Below are 19,598 nucleotides of genomic sequence, written 5' to 3' on the forward strand. Positions count from 1 at the left end.
GTTTCTCTGGGTCAAAAATAATAAATACAGTATTTAAATTTAGTTTTCATGGGTTCTGTTTTAGGAATAGATCAATTATCTATTTTATGCTCTGCTTTGACAGCACAGCTGTCTCCAGACAATAATGTGAGCATCACAAGAGAGGGGCTTTGGCTCAGCCCACATGTTGGGAGCCAAGAGTACATGTTGTTATTGAGTAGACGTTTTGTGCTTACACAAAAAAAGTGCTTGACCTCCACAAAGCTGTGATCATTTTATATTTCCAAATGCTGAGCTTGAACTTTCAGCAGTACACACTGACACTATAATGCTATTAAAGTGTCTTCTTAGATAGCTAGATAATTTATGGTGTTTTTCTCTGGTAGCAGTACAAATGGGAGGAGGACAGTCATTAACCTACATGGGAGTTTAGGTCTGGCTTGACAGTGTAGAGGGGAAGATGTGGCGTTATGGTCAGAGCTCCCAACTTTGGAACTGGAGAATCAGCTTCAAGACTTGGTATCGGGTCATTGTCCTGTGATTCTGGGTAAATCACTTAGGGGCTAATTATGAGTTTGGCGGTCTGATGGACCACCAAACCTGCGGTTGCGTATTATGAGTTTGACGGTTGGACTGCCTTAGGACCACTGCTACCACCCGGAATACATGATCCCTCAGAGGTCTTGCACCGGTCTCAGGCCGCATTATGCTGGAGTTGCCACTGCGGCTCCATCAAGCATATTCGATATTACGAGGTTCCTCACCGACACAGTTTTCATGGCAGTGAGCCCGCCATGAAAAGTGTGGCAGGGAGGAGACTAAGGGGGCCCCACAGGGGTGCATGCAGGGGGGCACATGGCGTGCCCCCTGTCTGTATGAACCCCCTGTTCCTGCACTGCATGGACTGCACAGTTACTGTCATTACTGGCGCTTATGTAAAGTACTCTAATTCCTTTGGCTCATTTAGGCACTATATAAAGCTGCTAAAAAAACTGTTATCTGACTTTTTATTCAACAACAATTTTGTTATGCAGTTCTTTGCTTCCACACAAATACTTATCCATCACAAATAATAATTTATATGGTATATGACTTCTCAACTTAATCATGTACAAACCCAACAACCTGCTACTAGTTTCAAATTAATTATGAAAGTAAAATATATACATTTTACGATAAGATTACCAACTATACAAAAAAAAGAATGCAAATAACATTATAATTCTCTGACCATACAATAATACAATAACTGGTAATTAATACATTAATTAATTAAAATGTGATTTTTTTTTAACTATAATAAACTAAATGTTATATACAATGATTTAAAAACAGATATTATGTACTTAAAAATATTCTTCCCTTCTATATTCTGTCCAATGATATTTTAGAGTTGACAATATGTTTGGACACAATATTCTTGTATCATGATATTTCCGCAATGATATTTTGGCAGAATACCTAATGAAAAAAAGAGTGGTGAAGGATTGTATCAATTTTGGAATAAGGACATTTGTTTTTTAAAATAACCACAAAACCTCTCCCATTTTATTTATTTTACTTCAGTTACATAGACTTTAGTCATTTTCAGCCACTAATATATTATCAAACAGAGTAGATTGATCAAGATTTGATGAAGAGGTAAGATGAGCAATCAATCTACCTTGATAGATATGAGTACGCATCAGTTAACACTCAATTGCGAATGTTTTGGTGAGAAGTAGGATCTGATCTTTAAATGAGAATACAGAGCATTTCTGCAAGTGATGGTTCATATTTCAAGTTTGTGAAACAATTATGGGACCGATTAGGATGGCGGTGAGACCGCCACAGACAGCCCGTCGGTGGCGGTCCCACCGCCATCGGACCCATCACATCTGCCTACCATATTTCAATGGCAGGCGGATGTGTGGCGGTCAGAAAGACGGACCGCCACGCATACGACTGGCTCCTTGAGTCCGCCGGTGCGGTGGAGGGGCTCGTAGTCCCTACAATGGTGGCAGTGCCTACAAGGCACTGCCGTAGGGATTACGATGTCCCTTTCCGCCCGCCTCTCCATGGTAGTTAACCCGCCATGAACAGGCAGGCAGAAAGGGACTTTTGGGGCCCATAGCGGACCCCCAATTCCCCTTGACCCTAAGCTGTGGGCACTGGGGGGCACCTATGGTGCTTCTCTACATATCCCTGCACCATGTGCCAGGCACTGCATGGTGCTTGCTACGTAGTGCAGAGATACGTAAAGTGTTCAATTTTTGCATTGCGGCGGGTGCTGCAGCCAGCAGCACCCGCCGCAATGCAAAATATAGGTATTGCGACCACCATGGTGGCGGTCACATCGTAATGTCTAGTGCCGGACCACCGACAGCCTGTTGGGCGGTCCCGTCTACGACAGGATGGCGGGCAGACGAAATTCCACCCGCCATCCTAATCAGGCCCTATGTGCCTGACAATTGATATTAAGGGGCCGATTACGATGTAGGGCGGAAAGCCTCCGACTCTTAGTCATAAGCTTTCTGACCGACACAGTTGGTTTGCGGTCCAACTGCCCGATTATGATGGTGGTGGTCGGAACGTAAACTGACTCGGTTCTGATCGGCACTCGGAGTCTTCCTGCCGGTCAGAACAGCACCGTAATCCCCTATGGACGGAGTTTCTGTCATCGGGATTATGATGTTGGTTTTCCACAGCCTTACTGCGCTGGCCTGTCTGACACAGAAAGGCTGTCGGAAAGTGACTTTAGGAGCCACTAGCATAGCCCCCTTGCCTCTGTGGCCTACGGTTGGTGGTCGAGGAGGTACCTAGGGTACCCCCGTAAAACCCTGCACTGCATCATGGGGTGCCTGCCACAGGGTGCAGGGATTTACACACACACCCATTTCTCTATTAGAGCCTGCATAACAGACGGTTTACGGCAGTAACACAAGCTCCCATAGAGAATAGTGAGTATGTAACCGAACAGTGTTCAGTTGCATCGTAATCAGGCGCTCGGAACCGCGCGACTAGAGGTTGGTCGGTTCAGAGACCAAGACAGTGTCATCGTAATAAGCCCCTAAGATCTCACAGTAAATGCAGAGCCAATCTTTTCTTTGGCTTGGCGAGTTTGGGGTTGTGTTTGTAAACAAGTACATTTTCCATTATCGAAAGTTTATAAATGTGAAATGACTGTGATCGTCAAGCTGGATTGCCAGTGTGATGCAGATAAAGGACCCCTTTGGGGATAACATCCAGAAGGTAAAATTGGATACGTATGGTAATATATTGAGCAGAAATAAATGGTTGGAGTTGAACTATGAATAAACCCTGAACTAGAGTGATTGCTCAATGAAAGAACCATAGTTTCCAGAAGGCTTTATGATATGTGTGCAACTGATAAATTGTCCTGACATTTTTTCCTACTAAACATTGAGTCACTCGGTTTCACTTCACTGTTATAGGGATGTCCCTTTGAGATTACAAAGAGCGGTTGGCTAAAATGGCACAACTGGCTGGTGGTGCTACACATTTTACTTAACTCTTGGCTGCTATTTGTAGACCCAAAAAAAGCAGTGGGAAGGCTTGGGGAAATTATTGAAGTATAATAGAATCTGAGCTGGGCTACTTGAAAATGTGGTGGGGGTCCAAGTGCTACCAAGGTCAAATTTCTAATCCTTTGATACAAGGACTCAGCTCAACGGGTATATAGACAGAATATCGAATATAAAATATCATGGGACATAAATATCGTCCTTAAAATATTGTGTAGTGAAAATATTGAGGTATGTAATATCAAGGTCAAGAATATCAAAATTAGGGGTTGTTTTTAATATCATTGTCAAAAATATGGAAGATGTAAATATTTTGTTAAAAAAATTTATATTTTTGTTATATTTAGTTTAATGTGTTTTATTTTTTATATTTAGTAATAATATTTTTTTTTTCTAAAATGTAATTTTTTAATGCAATTTAAATGTTATTTTTTTTTTCAGTGTTTAGTAACTTATTTTTAGGAGCGTGATGTTGTGTTTATAGGGAACTTGGTGGGGAGTAATTTAAATCATATTGTAATTAAATTGTATAGTATTCATTTTAATTTTGCAGTTTTAAAAAAGATGAAACATTTAATAAACATTTAGGAGCGAGATGTGGGGTTTATAGGGAATAAGGGTGGGGGAAATGAAAAAAAGTGGTTTACATTATGAATGAAATGAAATTTAAATATAAATCTTTAACATTTTTATTTGGAATTGAAAATGGTTTTTGGTATTTTAGTAATTCTGAGCTATAAATTAAAAAATGTTATCATTTTTAAAATTTATATGTGAGTTTCTGAATTTTAAGAAAAAATGGGTGGTGTTTGTGATAATGTTTTAAATTGTTACTTACAATTTTCTGTACACTTGGTTATTAATATATTGATAATATGTAATAAACATTATATTTTGTAATTTAATTAAAGAATATTTGTGACTATCATATAAATATATTTATTTTGTTTTTGGTTGTTGTTTTTAATTAATGGGTGTTGGTGTATTTTCAAAAATGTTTAAGATTTAGGTTTCTTTGAAGAATTTATTTTGTAGCTAATTTAATTTAAGTTTTCTTTTTGTAATTTCTTTTTGATCTTTAAGTATACATTTAATTTATTTTTGTGAAAATAAGTTATTTAAAATTAATAATTTTAAAGTAAATGTTAGATAAATTAAATGGTAGAAAATAAATATTTATTATACATTTTTCATTTTTGTATGTATTTTATATTTAATTTTATTTATAATTTATAAAAAAAATATGTAAATGTAACAATGAAAACATGTGAAATTTAAAAAAAATGATAATGTTTAGATAGTTTTTTGAAATTCGTATTTAAAAAAATTAGAATGTAATATGATAAGGGAAATATTGTTATCTCTGGTAAATACATTTGTGTTAAATTTATTTTACAATATAACAAAAAATGAAAATTTTAGTTAATAATTAAAAAAAATTGATGTGTTTTTAGAAAAAGTAAATTAGTAAAAAAAAAAAAGATTGGGATGTTGGTAAGAGTTTCCTCTGACCGACTGACCAACCTCAGGTCGGCAGTCCAAAACCGCAATTATGATGCAACCGCACATGGTGCTGTCACAAACTTCCATTTCTTTATGGGAGCTTGTGATGCAGGCAGTTTCCACCCACAGCACAAGCTCCCATGGAGAAATGGGAGTTTGTGTAAATCCCTGCACCGTGTGGCACGCACCACCTCATGGTGCCTGCCACACGGTGCGGTGATTTACAGGGAGGCACAGTAGGTGCCCCCTTGACTCCCAACTAGAGGCCACAGGAAGAAGGGGGCCCTGCTAGTGGCCCCCAAAGTTGCTTTCCGACAGGCTTTCCATGTCGGAAAGCTGTCCGTGTGGGATTATGTTTGGTTTCCGACTTGCCGACGGGCTCCATGAGCCCGTCAGAAGCTAGCCAGAATAACGGGCCATTTTGAATTCCGACTGCCGTAATCCTAATACAGCGGTTGGAATTCAAACCCAGGATGTGGGACGGAAAGCCTCCGACCTGCAGTCAGAGGCTTTCCAAACAACTTCCTAATTAGGGCCAAAGTTTTTAAAAAAATTTAAGTTGCTTTATAATTTTTCATTTAAGTTATATTGGCATTTTATATCATAAATTTAAACTTTTTAATGATTTTAATAGATTGGCTAAAATTTGAAGTGGAAATAGAAAAAAATTTAAAATCAATTATAAAAAAGACATTTGGAGAGAGATAACTAATTCATTAAAAAATATTCTTTTTTATTTTATAGAGTTGAGTTATTTGGAATATTTATTAGTAAATTATGTATGAATTCTTTTCACTTTCGTTTTTACCTTTCTTTTTATTTTAGTGGTAATAATAAGTTCTAATTGTTCACTATTTAGCACCTTGCATGATTTAAGATATATTGGTGTGGTAATAGTTAAATATGTAGGTTAATGATGAAATGCTAACCTAATTTAAGGTTTATAGTAGTACTAATATAAAATTATGAATGTTTATTTTGTAATCATTTTAATGAATTAAGATATATATGGGTGTTAATAGTACATTATGTATGTTTTGTGTCCTGTTCCTTCCTCAACTTAAGGTAGATTAGAGAGGTATAGTAAGTTAAGTATGTAGAGGGGCCGATTCCAATCCTGGAAAAAGGCTGTACAAATCGTTGTATGGAGCGTTTTTCCCGTACGACTCGTACCCGGTAACCTTTTCTTACAACCTAGGAAGTACGATTTGTACAGAAAGCCTCTTTCCATACAAATCGTACAAAAGACCATACGGCTAAAATAAACCAACAATTCTGATCCGGAACAGCTTGTACGCGACGTCTGTACGTATTTAAGCAGCGGTTTCTGGCCCAGCAAGTACGATTCGTCCCTACGGCACTCCGTACGGCTCTTTTCTTATGGGAGCCAAAAACAGCCGTAAAAGCAGAGTCCCCAGGGGTACGAGTCGTACACGCATACACCCCCGTGCGTTGTGTATGTACGGTGCGTACACCCAGTGCGCATGTACTGTGCGTACCCCCAACATCGCGTACCCCAACATCGCGTACTCCAACATCGCGTATGTACGCACCGTACATACATGAAGTTGGGGTACGCGATGTTGGGGTACGCACAGTACATGCGCACTGGGGGTACGCACAGTACATGTGCACTGGGGGTACGCACAGTACATGCGCACTGGGGGTACGCACAGTACATGCGCACTGGGGGTATGCACAGTACATGCGCACTGGGGGTACGCACCGTACATACACAACGCACGGGGTGTATGCCTGTACGACTGGTACCCCTGTACGACTCGCTCCCCGGGAACAACATTTCCCGGGATACGAGTCGTACAAAGTTCGCTTCGTAGCGAGTAATGGCAATACCCATGTACGGGACGTTTTCCGTACAAATCGTAAATCGGAAAGCCGGTCCGGATCGTACTAGTACGGTCGGGCTACATTTTTACAATTTGTACGGAAAAGTGTCCGGGTCCGTCTCGTACAACTTTTCCCGATCCAATTTGTACGGATCGGGCCGATCCGTACAAATCGGATCGGGAAAAGTTGTATTTTTCCCGTACGAATCGTACTTCACGGGTCGGACGGGACTTGTCCTATTTGTATGGAAAAATTTACCGATACGAGTCGTACGGGAAAAAAAAATACAGGATCGGAATCGGCCCCTTAGTGTCCATTGCCTTCTTTGAGTAAAGATAGATTGGAGTGGGAATAGTCAATTATGTATGTTTAGTGTCCAGCACCTTCTCTGACTTAAAGTAGGTTGGAGTGGGAATAGGACATTATGGAATTATGTATGTTTAGTGTCTAGCACCTTCCCTGACTTAAGGTAGATTGGAGAGGGAATAGTAAGTTAAGTGTGCTTAGTATCCAGCGCCTTCCTTGACTTAAGGTAGATTGGAGTGGGCATAGTAAGTTAAGTATGCTTAGTGTCTAGCACCTTCCCTGACTTAAGGTAGATTGAAGAGGGAATAGTAAGTTAAGTATGCTTAGTGTCCAGCGCCTTCCTTGACTTAAGGTAGATTGGAGTGGGCATAGTAAGTTAAGTATGCTTAGTGTCAAGCGCTTTCTTTGACTTACGGTAGTTGAAGTGGGAGTAGTAAATTATGTAAATTTAGTGTCCAGCGCCTTCACTGACAAAGTATATTAGGGTGGGAATAGTAAATTGTGCATGTTTAGTGCCCAGCACCTTCTTTGACTTAAGGTAGATCGGAGTGTGAATAGTAGGTTATGAATGTGTAGTGTTTAGTATCTTAAATTAATAAAAACACAAATGCCCTCATTACGATGTTGGTTGAAAAGACCGTCTGACCGACTCGCCCTCGGACACATTCCGACCGACTCGACCGCGATGTCTCCCACTGCTGTATTATGATGCATAGCAGGTAAAACTCCGACAGCGTCGGTTGGAGACCATCCCGATCCGACCACGTTGGTCCGTAACCATTCCGAACCAACGGATTTGGTCAGAGAGTCGGTCCCATAGGCATTCCGGTTACAATCAAGCAATGTTTGTCCCGTTGCGCAGATTAGGATGCATCCGATGCGGTTGCGAAACCATGTCAGTTTGTGCACCACATGGCAAGTGCAAAATAGAAAAATCTGGCCTAGCAACAACAAGCATAGGCAGCTCAAAAAAACTTAAAAAATGTAAATAGTAGACACGCCCACCAATCCACCTATATAAAGACCAAAAAATGACAATGATCTTTTGCTCACACAATACTGCTGGAAGCCCCAGAGAGACATTTTTGGCCAGTCACTGCTGTCAGCCCTGCACACACTCACACACTGCATTCACACCAGTACTTGAAAACATCAATTTTTTGTCGAGATTCCTTTTCTTAAACACACCCTCTAATTCACATTCACCCTCACACTCAACCTCACACTCACCCTCACCATGCCCAAGAAGAAGCATCCACGTTTTAGAGATTCAGAGTTGATAGTGCTTCTTGATGAAATCATCAAAGTAGAGCCACATTTATTCAGGACCCTAGTCCAACAGACCCCCATCAGCCAGAAAAATAAGATGTGGGACAGGATACTCAACAAGCAGAACTTTGAAGCACCTGTCCCGCGCTCCCTGGATGATATCAAGAATAGGGGGTATGATCTGCAAAGGAGAGTAAAAAAACTGTGTGCCACAGAACATGAGTCTGCACAAGCACAACAGACTGGTGGTGACCCTCCTGCACCACCTGTACACTTTTCCTGGAAGGAGAAGGTGCATGTCATCCTTCCGCCGGAGAGCTTGTATGGAATCCCAGAAGGAATGGAGTCTGGTAAGTAGCTACTCCACATTTCACACAAGTTAGTAATTACACTCATGTAGACATTTCTGTAATGGACCCATTTAACTTAATGTCTTTTTTTAGATTCAAGTAAAATATAAGTTCCCTCTAGAACAAATCTTAGTAATATACCACCATATAAACACACAGTGAGGGTGAACAACACATTTAAAGACCCAAACTCAAGGATAAAAGATCAATTCTTTACACAAGAACTAAACATATATTTTAATAAAAAGTATTTCTTTAATTAAAATTGCATAAAAATCAATAAATTCCCACACAAAAAAACAGTTGTCTCCTAATACATTCACTCTATTCAATACAAGCTGATTACATTAACATATAGGACAAAAATGTTTTTTACAAAGACATAGGCGTCAATACATAAACACAAAAGAGAAAACAAATTCACAGACTACTATTGTTAGTCTTTCTCTGAACGCATCTTCTATAGCAGTGAATAAATGGTCTGTTTTGAGCTTCTATCTGTACAATGAAACAACCATATTCCAATAGAGATTGTGTGAATTAAAATTGTGTTTTTTTAGATTCAAACAAACCAATGGTCAATGGTCATGTGATGTGTATGTTATATAGAAAACCCACATACCTGCAATGAGGATTAAAAATCTCTAAACTATTGCCATATACACACTTTCCCAACTTCACATCAAGGCCCTCTGCTCCAAACACCATGAACAATTGCCAATCATCTTCCCAGTACATTTCCACTCACTGTCAGAAAAGCAGAGTTCCAGTTGGGCTAGTTGGGATGGGTGGGTAGAGTGTGTGTAGAACAGAGCCTGATGGGAGTTGTAGTCATTGCAAACACTTCTCCTCCCACCCAGCCCAACCAGCCTACCTAGAACTATGCTTACCAGGCACCAGTGTCAGACATCTTGCCAGTACATTCCTACTCACTGTCAGGAAAGCAGAGTTTCAGGTGAGCTGGTTGGGCTGTGTGGGAGGAGGAGTGTTTGATATCACTCATTCTCCCATCAGGCTCTGTCCTACACACACTCATGCCACCCACCCCAACCAGGCCACCAGGAACTCTGCTTACCTGACAGTGAGTGGGAATGTACTGGCCAGATGTCTGACAAGCCCTTGTTGGGAGTTGGCTTCAAGGGAGACACCAGTCCTCAGTGTCAGCCATCTTGCCAGGACATTTCCACTCACTGTCAGGAAAGCATAGTTCCAGGTGGGCAAATGGAGTGTCCGAGGAAACATCAGTGAGAGTCGGATGGCAATGTACCACCCCCAGGAAGTAAAAAGCTGCCCTTGATATCATCCAGTGTGTGCCAAGCATTCACTTTGTTGACTGTCAAAAATAACTGTCCCATATCTGATGGAGGGTCAAAGTTGGACTTTGGACTTGAATAACTGTGGCTTGTCTCTGTTGGATTTCATCAGCAAACACCATGAACTCCAATATGCACTTTATTTTTTTATGTGAGCACACCACCATTGTGTGGCTTTAATTTAGCACTCATTTTTCAAAATAAACTACTTTGCACATCAACACTTACTCATGTTGTGACTTCGAATTCAAAATGTACATATTGTAATCACCCTCTAATAATAATGATGAAAGTGTCAACAACCTAGGTAATCAATTACTTGTAAGTAGTAAACTAAGCGCCCATGAGTAAATTAACTTTTGCTGTAGTAAATGATACCTTTTCACTGGAAGTCAATTGTCTACACAGCTACCACCACTTGCCAGCCTAGTAAACAATCTGTGTTAGCCAACTAGTTCATCATGGTCAAACTTTGATTTGAACATGTCCTGATGTGTGATATAAGACAAGGCACACCTCAATGTGGAACATATTTTTATCATCCAGATACAACCTGGTGTCTGAACACAAAGTAAAATCACATCACACAATACTGAAAGGCACTAATAACAAAATCACCAGACTATCAGGTCGGAAGGAAATGCGTGCTACGGAGATCAGCAAAATTTCCATGTTGGTGTCTGTCACAGCATCATATGTCTGGTGAGGTAACAACCTGCAAGTCCACTCTGTAGATGACATGTCAATGTACCCTGGTAAAAAAGCATAAAGAACAGAGTTTAGCAATCAGAAATAAGGTAGCACAAGTCAGAGAAGTATGATATCTCAAGCCCAACAAAGTCATTGTTAACACTAGCTAGGCTTCACTGAAAAAATGTCAATGTAAATTTGACCATTTCAATAACCACTCTTCGAAAAAACTTCAGGACACTTATCATACACTCTCAAGCATACATACACTTTGTCCACCAGCTGCACAACAACAAGCAATGGTGGTTAGTCACCTCCTCTCACTGCATACTTAGAGTCATGTGAAAATGTTGTGGATAAGCTGTTGTCTCCAATCCACTCCATCATCATCATCACCACTGCCATCATCCTGGATCCTCCATGGGTGGCACCTGCTTGTCTCCTTCGTCCAATAACAGAGGTATTCCCTTACGTATTGCTATGTTGTGTAGCATGCAGCAAGCCATGATTATCTGGCACACCTTCCCAGGGGCATACTGGGGCCTCCTGTCTTATCCAGATTGCGGAATCTTGACTTCAGGAGGCCAACAGTCCGCCCCACTATCCCCCTCGTCCAGCCATGGGCCTCATCAAAACTCACTTCTGCTGGGGTGACTGGGTTGCACAGTGGTGTCTGTAACCATGGCTGGTTGGGGTATCCAGAGTCTCCTACAGTGAACACAGAAAATAGTTCAATTGTCTAATAACATATCACTATGGCCTGTGGTGGTATCAACTCAACATGAGTGCCATCAATAGATCCAATTACATGGTACATGGGGTATCTGTCCTCATGCATAGAACTCACCCTTGATGTCATAAAATGCTCCAGGTTTAGGAAACTTGATGTAGTGGTCCATGTAACGGGTCAATGCCTGCAACACATCACGAAGGACATTACTGAACATGGGCTGGGATATTCCACCTGATGTTGCCACTGTGTTCTGGAATGTTCCCATGGCAAAGAAATGCGATGCTGCCATCACTTTCACCTTAGGGGTTAGTGCTGTCGCATAAGTGCGCTGCGGCTGCAAATGAGGTGACAACTACTGGCACAGCTCATCAATTGTTGCCCTTGGGAAATGGTATTTCTTGATGATGTCTCGTTCTTCCAATGTTTGTAGATCTGGAAAGGGCCTGCATACAGGAGGCTGTCTGCCGCCTCTTCTGCGATACCTATGTGTAGAGTGTATGCACAGTTGGTGATTGTTCACAATGTACCAAGCAACATGCCCTTAGACCAACAGCAAAGAAAAAATAACCACACCTAAAACTACATGTCACTGAAAATACACATTTCAATGAACAATGTTGACCTTAGATACATATGGCAGCATGCAGGTCATTACTAGACATGTTTGGAAGGTTTGGTGACAAACCAATCAGAGTGCAGTAGTGTAAACATCACTAGTGTCTGTGATTGTTCATGTAAATCAAGCAGGACATACTCCAAAACTCATAAGTCAAAAAGCCTAGATTTATGTTTGTGGGCACAATCATATGGTTCATATGTACACACAATAGGATCATGTAATGCATGACATGTGGTATACCACATACATACAGCATATCACAATGTAAATTATGCACACTATTGTCACAGAGTGGACACTGTCATGTTGTCATGTCTGAATTACACAATCACATACACAAACCATTTCCAGTGTAGAAGTTCTATAAAATGCAGTTGCCCATTTAAGTGTAGCACACAAAGATACCCTAGAAACTCACATATCAGAGGTAAGCATATGTGGCTGCTTAATGTCACGGCATTGTCATTCCTTGGAAAAAGCAGTACCACATTTCCAGTCTCACATCACACCGATTGCACACTGGGTCACACTGTCCTGTAGAGCAGTGACTAGGTGAAGACTGTACTTGGAATGCACCAAAAACTAATTTTGACTGTGATCAACCATAAGAGGCAAAAGGGAATTGTTTGCTTTCCAGTGGGTATTAGCCTCTCAATCAGTGTGTCATGTGCCCCTCAAAGTTAGATCATCATGGGAGTGTGAGCGTTTCAGTTAGATGTCCCTTTTCTTTGAAATCCAGCCGTGGAATATCAGAAACTCACATTTACAAAAGTGTTTGCACCGCAGACTGACTTTTCAAAGGTCGCGGTAGGCGCATCATAACCGAATCGGACACAGCCATAGGCTGTTAGTTGTTATGGTGATAGTCGCGGGTCTCGGATTGTGTCCACATCGTGTGTAAACCAACGTAGTACACTCCCATTGGTAAGGTCTCAAAGTCACTTGCCGTCCAATGATATTTTTTGAACCGCGTGGTAGGCTTATCGTCAGTAAGCAATGGAATGCATTGGAGGGTTTCAGGCAATGCAACGGATGCGGGCCTATCACTTTGGCCACATGGACTGATGACCGCCACTGCAGTTTAGATTTAAGTCTGTTGTTTCCCTAAAGAGTGCACTTGCCTGCACTAACTGCATGATTCCAGGACCTCCCCAACTCTCTGAGGCTGTCCACATCCTCTGGGAGCTACTATGGCCTTCACAGCTGAGAAGAACAAGATGCTGCTGGACACGCTCCTGTCCCTGTACAGGCAGCTCTATGGCAAACCAGAGGGACAGGTAATTGATGATCAGACAGCATTCTCAGTTTTCATGTGCAATAACCATGCACTACTGGCATTAGAAATCCTAGAGACAAGCATTTAAACTTTAAACTTTTTTTTAAAGTTTAACAGTGTGTATATAACTGTTCTGGGCAAGTACACTGCTGTAGAAGTGTATGTACTGGTGTAAACATAATTTCACTGTTCTCACGGGAGAGAGTCATCATTGAACACTGGTGAAGTGCACAGAATTCCACTGTGCTAACCTGTAAACAGTGTGGTCAAGCTGCTCATGACCTATGTGTACCAGTATTTGTATCTGTACATGTTACATGTGAACTAAGGGCTTGTCACCATGTCATCCTTACAGGTCAACTCCCATCAGAAGGCCAAGCTGTGGAGGACCATCACCCGGAAGGTGCACTCCATGGGGGTCAGTCGTCAGCGCAGTGCCCACTGCAGGAAACGGTGGCAGGACTTGAGAGGCTGGAACCGTAAGATCGCAAGAGTCCAGCTGGGCCTGTCAACTCAAGGCAAGAGGGGCACGCGCCGTACCCTAACCCCCTAATGCTATGCATCCTTGCAGTGGTCATCCCTGACCTGGATGGGATGTTGAGAGCCAGACAGCAGCAAGGAGGGGGTGAGTATGTGCCTTGTTGCACAACATATTAACTCATGCATGTACAAGTATCTTAGGCTGATGGCCCTTTTTCAGATTGTAAGACACACAAAACCACTGTTCAGTGTTAAAAGATGCATATGCACAAGGATAAGTAAATGCATGGTTATGTCCCTTTCATCTGGAACTTGTGAAGATAAAATGGTCAGGGTATTGACAGTAGTGCCATGCTCTTGTTATCTGAACGCATGAGAACAACATGTGCATGGAGATAACCTTCAGAACTATTGTAAGTGCGCAACATGTGTCAGCACATTGACAAATGTCTGCACTGTTCTCTGTGTGGCCACTCCAACTCTATTAAGTATGTTGATGTTGGAGCACTCAACTCTGAAAACCCATGCCATACATACTGGTAGCAGGTAATGTCTATGTTGAGGGTTTGGTGAGTAGTGATTGGTCAGTGCGCCAATGTTATGTCCCAGCACTGGTGCCCAGCGTACTTCAATGTATCCCATGGGCAAATTGCAGGTTTGCTAACTAATCACCTGTCTCACTGGCCTTCCACATCATTGGGTGTAAGATTCCATCCTCTCTATTCCAAAGAGTGAGTCCATGGTTCTGACTCTGTAATAACATGTCATTCAGTTGCTAACAAAGTAGGTCTCTGGTGGAAACAGGGTTTTGATTGAAAGGGATGATGTCAGATACACATTCACAATGGTTCTCATGTGTCTAAATGCTCTTGACTGGTCATATGTGATGTTTTCTAAACTATGCTTTGGTTGCCTTACTGCTAGATTCAGAGATGTCACATGAGCATCATTTGGTAGTGCTTTACAAAAAATAGATGTAAAGCAATAGCATTTAAGCTGTATAAATGGTGCACAATACAAATAATAAGTGAGGGACATTCAGACTTGCTTTTACAAATGTAGACCTCTGCAGTCTAGACAAAATGGTAAGAAATGTGGAATACGCTTTTACAAGTAAGATGTTGAGGACTAATAGTTTGTCCAGACGATGCATCCAGACGGCCGAGGGCATAGGGATCCACATGAAGCATGGGTAACATGCAGCCATTGGACTTGGCAGTGTGCGCATCTGTGTTTACATGGCAAACTGGTGAAATGTATCCAGTTTGGACAATAATCTGATTAATCTTTCTAACACTGTGCATAAATGACACAGGACTGTGGGACATATACCTTTCACCTTAGCTATGCCTACTACCTTGGTGTCTCCACGATAAGAGTTAGACATGTGACCTGACAAACAACTACTTCAGCTACTGGACAGAAGGGCAAAATCAATATGATCTGTGTGAGATGGCCTATGCAATGGCTACACCAGCTTGATGTATGACAAGAAAGATATGATATCTGTAACACTAGACCTAACCAAGTTGATGAATAGGGATTGCAGAATGGATAACATGTCTCAAATCAACTGTGTGACTCATATTCCCATTATGAGGTCTAAATTCCCATGCATTAGGCATTAGATGAGACAGGTATGTTATGACACAAGGCCGTCAGTAGCGAAAGACAATACATCAGCTGGTACATATTGATATAGTAGACATTGTGGATGCGGAATTTGAATTTGCTACACACAATATCACTGACATCATCATGTGTGAGGGTACATAAGTTTCCTCGCCTACTAACATGTGATATTTACGGAATAGTATTGAATATTTCACCCAGTAGTCCGTTTGATGTAGTTGTGTAATCTTGGAAGAGTTTTGATGAAACATGTGTCAAGTACATATGGATGACTCATGTGATTTATTTTACTTCTTGTTCACAGCATCAGAACCGGCCTGCAGATGAGACAGCACCAAGGAACTTGGGGACGCAGCTAGCCAGAGTGGTTCCTGTGCTGAGACCGAGCAAGAGGGAACCAGTGGCACGGAGGTTGAGGGGAACTTCACTGAGGGCACATCTGAAGTCACATCTGTCAGCTCGACAACGAGCTCAAACTTCAGTGAGGACTCCCATCAGCTACAGTGTATTGTCAGTCTGTAGGAGCATAGACCTCAGTTCAGGGCTCAGATAAATCAGGCCCACTCACGAGGTAACATTTCCAGATATCTTGAACAGATGTATACGCTGTAGCGATCAAGGTCGCACGGGTGCGCCTGATTAATCTGAGCCCTGAACTGAGGTCTGTGCTCCTACAGACTGACAATACACTGTAGCTGACAAGATAAAATAACATACTTGATCACCGTGAGCACCTCAATGAGGTCATTGCCCTGTGAGAATACATTCATCAATCCTTATTAGAACCTCCGGGTGTCTTCCAACACAATGGCCCCAGGAAATCGCTATTGATAGTGTTGGTTACAATGGAAGGCTATCCCCGCACTACGTTCATTACGAACATATGGATTTGTGAAATTTTGACACATTAGGTCATAGAAGGTGGATTGGATATATATGGTGGCCCCTTCTTTCCTTTCGTCTCATTGTCTGTGATTGATAAACAGCATTGTGAGGCGCTAAACCCGATTGATACGGCAACACACACTCATTCTAGTCCTGATGAAGATCCCATACTGATGATCTATAATCTCACGCTGCATTTGAGGGGGTTGAAACGTCGACATATATGATAAATCAAACGTCTTAGTCCATCTTAACCACCTAATTGTTGAATTTAATTGCTTTGTTTAACATAGGACTGTCTCATATGAATTTGACGTTGAATGAATTAATAATATCTATAAGTGATCAATGTATGTTTACTTTATCGTTTTGTGATTTTTGTATGTAACAATTTATGCACTGTATTTGTATTGTGTTGTTTGTATTAATTTTGAAAATAATCCTATGTGTGTGTATATGTTATGCCTTTAATATATATGAATTTCATGATTTGATCATTTGGATTTATTGAGTTATATTGGGAGAATTCAATTTATTATTTTTCTCATTGAATGAATATCCCCCCGACTGGTGGGTTTGATTGAGGTAGCGAGATATATGTGCTAGATACAGGTAGCAGAACCATTGTTCCTATATTGTGAATGTCCTCCAGGTGCATACCTATCACCTTGCCCAAATGGTATCTTTCCTGGAGGGCATTAACTCTGACATTTCTGCCCTACAGAGATCTAATTAGGCTCTAGCCTTCACACTGATGGCAGCACTCTCTCAAATTCAGCTGTCTCACACCCTTCCTGCCTCTTCCCTGTCCACAGTCCCAAGTACCCTCCCTGACCAAAGCACACGCAAACATAAGAATGCATCCACCTCAATATCCACATGCAGCACACAAACACAGAGACATAAGGGTAAACACACAGACATGCACACTCACAAGACAGATGTCACACTCACTTCCACAGACATGCCAACAGACACCACACCTGCATCCACAGACATGCGGCAGACCTTACAACCCTCTGCCTCCTCAACCCCTATCCTTGCCTCTCCTCGTACCCACTCTGCCCAGAAACTCCACCTCATTGCCCTTGACCTCTTCCCTACCCAAACCTCATAAGCCCCTCCCAAAAAGAGGACAATGACCCTGACACCCCTGCCATACACATCACCCCCACCCCAGTCCTCCACAAAGAAAAGAACCCCCAAAGCTTCACCCAAAAGAAAATCCCCCAGTCCAAAAAGTCCCAACCCCCTCCTGAAACCCAGACTTCCACATCCCACCCCAGTACTTCCACACCCAAGAAATCCCGCCCCAAGAAATCACCTGACCTCCCCATTCTCTTGCAGACCCATCAACATTATCGAATCCCTAAAGTCATGAAGCCCAGCCCATCCCCCCTCCATCTAGGCCTCCCACTACAGTTGTCCCACCCACCCCTCCATCTGACCGTACCACCGCAGTTGTACCACCCCCCTCCCCTCTCCTGATTACATCCCTCCCAAAACTCAACCCAGTCCTCCCTAGTCTTGTCCCATTGGTGCTTGGCCTGCCCCCTAGATGTCCGTCTCGTGGAAGGTGTCCCTTTGCAGGACTAGTGCTAGCAAGAGAAGATGAGCATGATGTTTGTGGCCTATGAACTTTGTTGGACTGGCCATTGGCCTTTTTCATAATTTATTTTTTACCTTATTTTACTTAATAAAGCATGTTCTAATTTTGATTTTACATTTGCGTGTCCCCAAAATGGATTTGTTGTTAACTGCCATTCACGTGTGAATTGTGATGTAAGTATACAATGATGTTAGTATGGCATGGATTGCATATGGTCCATGGAGTATGAGCACTTGGTCAATATGTAGTCTAGAATTTTGTGCTTACATTGGCTGGGTGTCAATGTCAACATTTGTTTTGACTATGAGTTTGACATGTAGTCACAGAGCTTTGTTTTGACAATCCCACTTCCACATAGTTCATGCTTTCAGATTTCAACACAGTGCAAAAGTACAACAGTTTAGGAGTAGTATGCTGCATATGTTTGTAATGGGCTGAAAGACAGTTGTCTCATAAATATACCTGGATACAAATGGACTTTGACTACATGGTAGTGACTTTGGGCACACATATGTACACGGAGTAATGGTACAATTGTTGTATGTGACTTGATAGTGGTAGACCCATGTCTGTGCCTTCTATAGATCTGGTTGGCTTGTTGCAATGGCATGCCACTGTGGGCCAATACCCTTTCGAGGCTGTAGACCCATATGATACATTTCCTGTGCCTATGGTGAGTGTAAGGTAGGCATTATTCTGACAGTGTCACAACCCTGTTGCTTTCCAGGACTCCACTTTCTGCAGATATTCCTGTTAGGCAAGGTGTCTGTGGTCTGTATTGTCGAGTGCCTTTAAAATTAGATGTCAGTCATTGCATCCTGATTTTGTTTGGGTACATCATGTGGATGGTATGTGTGTTCAGGACATGTATCAGTGAGTTACAGTGTTTTACTGTCTTTACAGAGACACAGTTGTATGTGTTATTTGAATGTGTACCCAGCGTATGGTACAATTAGAATGCTAGTGATGAATACCAAAACAGAGGTGTTGGTATTAGGGAAGCATGCTGAGCTATGGGGTAACCAGTGGTGGCCATCAGAGTTGGGGGTCACTCCCATTCCAGCTTCTGGAGTGAGAAATTTAGGCATCTGGTTGGACTCTGCGCTCACCTTCAAGGACCACACTAAGAAGGTGGCTGCCACGTGCTATGGCATTCTGCGGGGAATAAGGCCGGTCTTAAAGTATTTTGATCCCCCCACCAGACAGCTTGTGGTCCAGGCCTCTATACTATCTCGGCTGGACTACGGCAGTTCACTGCTGTTAGGGGTGAATCAAGAGGAGGCCTCTAGGCTCCAAAGGGTGCAAAATGCCGCGGCTCGGGCCATTGTGGGCCTCCCTAGACATTGCTCAGTGTCTGGTACCATCGCGGCCTTACATTGGCTCCCGGTCAGACAGCGAATTCAGTTCAAAGCGCTATGCCTGACCTTTAAAATTTTGAAATCTTCTTCGCCCCCGGCACTTGCTAACCTACTCACGCCCTATGTTCCTTTGAGATCCTTGAGATTGGAGAGGCTTCACCTGGCGGTCTGTCCGCGCTTTAAATTGAGTAGAATGGGTGGCCGCTCCTTTAGGGTGCTCGCGG

The 19,598-nt window shown here is 42.1% G+C and overlaps 1 pseudogene; it reads right to left on the reverse strand.

The window, feature by feature from the left end:
• Positions 1-11,804, reverse strand: part of LOC146829539 (uncharacterized) — a 29,543-nt pseudogene extending 17,739 nt beyond the window's left edge.
• Positions 11,805-19,598: the final 7,794 nt, after the last annotated feature.

This window comes from Triturus cristatus, chromosome 5_2, assembly GCF_964204655.1.
Source record: "Triturus cristatus chromosome 5_2, aTriCri1.1, whole genome shotgun sequence".
Classification (NCBI taxonomy): Eukaryota; Metazoa; Chordata; class Amphibia; order Caudata; family Salamandridae; genus Triturus; species Triturus cristatus.